The sequence below is a fragment of the Pelophylax lessonae genome (genome assembly GCF_965119305.1).
Source record: "Pelophylax lessonae genome assembly, chromosome: 11".
Classification (NCBI taxonomy): Eukaryota; Metazoa; Chordata; class Amphibia; order Anura; family Ranidae; genus Pelophylax; species Pelophylax lessonae.
The window spans coordinates 1,173,747-1,179,691 of NC_138778.1; positions in this window are offsets into that span (position 1 = coordinate 1,173,747).

Below are 5,945 nucleotides of genomic sequence, written 5' to 3' on the forward strand. Positions count from 1 at the left end.
TGACTGGATTGCTCTGGCTGAGCAGCTAATGGTGTCACTTGCTGCTTCTCCGACTAAGGCTCCATGCACACGGGAAGTTAGAAAAAACGTCCTGCAAAGCTATTTCTGACGCCGGGAAAAAGCAGCTGTTAAACGTGCTTTCAGTAGCTTTTTCCATTTGCGTTATCGCACGTTTGGCCACGTTGCTTTTAGCAGCGTTTTTATGCCTCCATTCAAAATCAATGGTTCCCTATGGGAGCCTATTGATTTGAATGGAAGTCGCACCGCAAGTCGGATCCGACTAGCGGCGCGACCTGCACAGTTAGAATCTTGAGGGGGAACTACACGCCAAAAATGGGGAAAAAAAAAAATGCGTGGGGGTCCCCCCCAGGTTCCAAACCAGGCCCTTTGGGTCTGGTATGGAATTTGAGGGTAGCCCCACACCGAAAAAACGGCATGGGGCCCCCCCCCCAAAATCCATACCAAACCCTTATCCGAGCGTGCAGCCCGGCAGGCCAGGAAAGGGGAGGGGACGAGCGAGCGGCCCCACCCCCCCTGGACCACACCAGGCCACATGCCCTCAACATGGTGGGGTGTTGGTGCTTTGGAGCAGGGGGAGCTCTGCACCCCCCACCTCAAAGCACCTTGCCCCCATGTTGATGAGGACAAGGGCCTCATCCCCACAACCCTGGCCGGTGGTTGTGGGGGTCTGTGGGAAGGGGGCTCATCAGAATCTGGAAGCCCCCTTTAACAAGGGGGCCCCCCAGATCCCCTCCCTATGTGAATGGGTATGGGGTACACTGTACCCCTACCCATTCACCCCATAAAAGGCAGTGTATGGAAATAACGACAGGAGACGTTTTGGAAAGTTTATTAAAAATCTTCATCCGGCTCTTCTTGTCTTCTCCTCACCGGGGTCTTCTGCTCTTTTGCTGTCCCCTCTTTTGCTGTCCGCTCTTCTTTTCTTCTCCTCTCCGGGGTCTTCTGCAGTCCTCTCTTCTTTTCTTCTCCTCTCCGGTCTTCTGCTCTTTTGCTGTCGGCTCTTCTTCTTCCTCCGGTCCTCCTCCTCCGACGTCTTCGGTGATTATGCCGGTCTCCGGTCTCTGCAGCTTATTATATAGCCATTAGGGGCGTGGCCCCGATGACGTCATCGGAAGGCCCCGCCACCTCAAGTCACAGATGACATCATCTGGATATATGCTGATATGCTGCACCTGAAGCTCGATATCTCCTTTTGAGATCCAGATCCATACACCTCTCTAAAGGATGCTGAATCTTCCATAGGAAGAGGAACATTCTTTGCTTGTTGGGTCACTGCTGCATCCACCACTGGCATTGAATCCAGGGGCCCCGAATCAGCTGGAACTAGAGGGTAAAGTTTCCCAAACTTATTCCACTCCTCCTCAATCACCTCCTTTTCTTGAGAAGGGGTTCTGGCCCTGTGCCCTGAAGGGGGAATTGGCATGCTGGGCCATAGAGGGGCCTGGTACCTATGGATCAACGTCCGTTGCCTGCGGGTCCTGAGGAATTGCCTGAGTAGGCATCATGGCAGTCAGTTCAGAAAGAGAATCTTTCATGGTCGGTTTCAAAAGCTTGGCCACTTGTAAACTTTCTTGGTCTCTGTCAGCTGCGATAGACCAGCTTGTTAGGTAGAGGCCCAGCATTTATTCCTCACCGAGCGCGTGTGAGGAGAGGGAGAGCGATCGCTCCTATGAGATCTGGTTTGAATGGAAGATCTATGTCTAGATGAATGTGACCTGTGGCCCGGACTGCCTTCACAAGGAGAAGCATAATGTCCGGGTGACTTTCTCAATCTCTTCTGAGTAAACCCGGCTAAAAAACATGGAGAGTAGACATATGCCGGTTTTCGGTAATTCGATATATCGCGGTATTGCATAGCCACGGTATTGTTATTGTGGGAGTTTCTCTGCTCCTGGGTCTGACTTGTGAATTGATACATTTCAGTGAGCTGGATGACTCATTCACTCACACAGCTCTCCCAGTAACTATAAACAAAAATGATTACATTGTATCTTTTCCTTCCCTCTGCCAGGGAGAAAGGAAGTTTAACCTCTTAAAGACTGGACCTTTTTCTGACACTTGTTGCTTGCAAGTTAAAATGACACGACCTGACGAGGCTGCGCACAATCTTCCAGCAAGCCTCACACTGATTCATCAGAATTAAAGTGGAGTTCCACCCTATTTTTATACTTACCTCCATCTTTTCGCTCCGGGTCACCTGAAAAAGAAATGGATAATCGCATATTTTTTTTTTTTTTTTACTTACCTTGTAGCGAAGAAAAAATACTTACCTTACTTCCTTCTTCCTCCTTCCTCGGCCCGTCGTCACTTCCTGGCTCTGCAATGATTCCTGGGAGCTGAACGTCATCGCTCCCAGGAATCATTGCGCCTGCACCGGCCCCGACGTCAGTTCCGGGGCGTGCGTCATCCCCTTCTAAACAGCTTCTGGGCATGCCCAGAAGCTGTAGAGGGATGACGCGCGCGACCCGGAAGTGACGTCGGGGCCGGCGCAGGGCATCGTGGGACCAAAGAAGGCGGAAGAGGACCCCGAAGAGGATCTCGCTGGCTTCAAGCTGCCCACATCTGAGATGGCAGCGCTGGACAAGACGTTTTCAAGGTAAGTATTTGTCCTAACAGGTAAGTGCAACCCGGGACAGATCAGAGGCATCCATTGTGGAATGTACTATTCCCTGACTGTCCCCGGGGTATTAAAAAAAAAAAAAAAAAAAATCCAGGGTGGAACTCCGCTTTAAAGAGGTTGTAAACCCATACCAAATTTATTTATTTTTCAACCTGAAAGAGAAATACATAATGAGCGGTGCATCGCATACTAGCTCATTATGAAATACTTACCTGAGAACGAGCCCCCGCCGTGCCGCTCGCTCACCTCTATGACGGGCGACATGTCCAGTCACCCGTCTTCCGGGATGGTGGCATCCGGTCATCCGATTGGCTGATCACTGGCTGCATGTAAGGTAAATATCTCCTATATGGTGCAAGTTTAGAAGATATTACAGTACCTATAGGTAACCTTATCATAGGATCATCTATAGGTACAACTTGCAGAGGAGGGTTTACTTCCTCTTTAAGCACCCTTAACACCGGTGCGACCTCACGATTTTACAGCAAATTTGATGCGACTTTGTTGCTGCGACCTTGATGCGACTGATTGGGCTGATAATGTCTTTTCCTCAAAATGCATCAAAATCATCCCAAAAGCAGTGCAGGGACTACTTTGAGGTCGGAGCGACTTCAAGTCACACAGATATGAATGGGGCTCATTGGAAATAATGGAGAACGGCTCTGCAGTCCCAAATCACACGACAAGTCGCACAAAGTAGGTAAAGGGGAGGAAGTGAAATCCCCGGACCGGATCTTCCTGGAAGAAATACAATAATTGTTTGCTGGGGGGTTTTTTAAACTAAAAATGGGAAGGCTGCTTTCATTACTATATATATATATATATATACACACACATTATATATATATACACACACACATTATATATATATACACACACACATTATATATATATACACACACACACACACACACATTATATATATATACACACACACATTATATATATATACACACACACACACACACACACACATTATATATATATACACACACACATTATATATACACACACACACACATTATATATATATACACACACACATTATATATACACACACACACACATTATATATATATACACACACACATTATATATACACACACACACACATTATATATATATACACACACACACACACACATTATATATATATACACACACACATTATATATACACACACACACACACATTATATATATATGTTTTCTTTCTTTACATAAATGATCCTCTGAATGGAGGAAGGAAAATCAACGCCACAAGGAACACCCGGCTGGTAAAGAGAAAGGGAAAATGAAGCAGATGGAGAGGAACAACAAAATGGAACAAAAAAACTCACCTGGAGAGGAGGGAAAATAAACACAGATACCTGAAGAAATATAGCGGGGGAGGGGTCAGAGAATGCTGATCCTGTGCTGCCAATCACAGACAAAGCTCTTTATGGAAAAGAGTTTATGGCAGACTGCGCTCCTCATCTCTGCAGACTGCGCTCCTCATCTCTGCAGACTGCGCTCCTCATCTCTGCAGACTGCGCTCCTCATCTCTGCAGACTGCGCTCCTCATCTCTGCAGACTGCGCTCCTCATCTCTGCAGACCCCATAAGATCCACAGGAGGGCGGCCCGGGGACAGGGACTGCGCTTGGGAGAGGGAGGGACATACTGCTACTCACCAGTCCAGAGGAAAACAAGGAGAATGCTGGGAGTAGGGGCGGAGCTCTATCACAGGTATGCTGCCATGGAGGCGGAGCTCTATCACGGGTATGCTGCCATGGAGGCGGAGCTCTATCACAGGTATGCTGCCATGGAGACGGAGCTCTATCACAGGTACGCTGCCATGGAGGCGGAGCTCTATCACAGGTACGCTGCCATGGAGGCGGAGCTCTATCACAGGTACGCTGCCATGGAGGCGGAGCTCTATCACAGGTACGCCGCCATGGAGGTGGAGCTCTATCACAGGTACGCTGCCATGGAGGCGGAGCTCTATCACAGGTATGCTGCCATGGAGGCGGAGCTCTATCACAGGTATGCTGCCATGGAGGCGGAGCTCTATCACAGGTACGCTGCCATGGAGGCGGAGCTCTATCACAGGTACGCTGCCATGGAGGCGGAGCTCTATCACAGGTATGCTGCCATGGAGGCGGAGCTCTATCACAGGTACGCTGCCATGGAGGCGGAGCTCTATCACAGGTATGCTGCCATGGAGGCGGAGCTCTATCACAGGTACGCTGCCATGGAGGCGGAGCTCTATCACAGGTACGCTGCCATGGAGGCGGAGCTCTATCACAGGTACGCTGCCATGGAGGCGCCAGGAAATGATATTTATATAGAATATCTAGGAAGGCAATGGGAGTGAGGGGGAGGGGACTATAGAGAGGAGCGCTCAGCTTTCCCTGATTGGTCTCTTTACATTTTTATTCATTTTTAATTCAAAAATTATACAAAACAGGTTTAGGAAATAATTCACAGAATGTAGAAAAAAATCATTTCCTCCCCCCCATTTCCCCCCTATATCCCCTCCCATCCCCCCCCTCCCCTCCCCCCCATATCCCCTCCCATCCCCCCCATATCCCCTCCCTCCCATTCCCCCCCTCTATATCCCCTCCCTCCCATTCCCCCCTATATATCCCCCCCTATATCCCCTCCCTGCCATTCCCCCCCTCTATATCCCCTCCCATCCGCCCCATATCCCCTCCCCCTCTATATCCCCTCCCTCCCATCCCCCCCTCTATATCCCCCCCCCTATATCCCCTCCCATCCCCCCCCATATCCCCTCCCTCCCATCCCCCCCTATATCCCCTCCCATTCCCCCCCCCCTCTATATCCCCTTCCTCCCATCCGCCCCATATCCCCTCCCCCCCATCCCCCCTCTATATCCCCTCCCCCCCATATCCCCCCCTCTATATCCCCTCCCCCCCATCCCATATCCCCCCCTCTATATCCCCTCCCCCCCATATCCCCCCTCTATATCCCCTCCCCCCCATATCCCCCCCCCCCTCTATATCCCCTCCCTCCCATATCCCCTCCTCTATATCCCCCCCTCCCCATATCCCCTCCTCTATATCCCCTCCCCCCCCATATCCCCTCCCTCCCTCCCATATCCCCCCCTCTATATCCCCTCCCCCCCATATCCCCCCCTCTATATCCCCTCCCCCCATATCCCCTCCCTCCCATATCCCCCCTCTATATCCCCTCCTCCCCATATCCCCCCCCTCTATATCCCCTCCCCCCCCCTATATCCCCTCCCCCTCTATATCCCCTCCCCCCCATCCCCTCCCTCCCATATCCCCCCCTCTATATCCCCTCC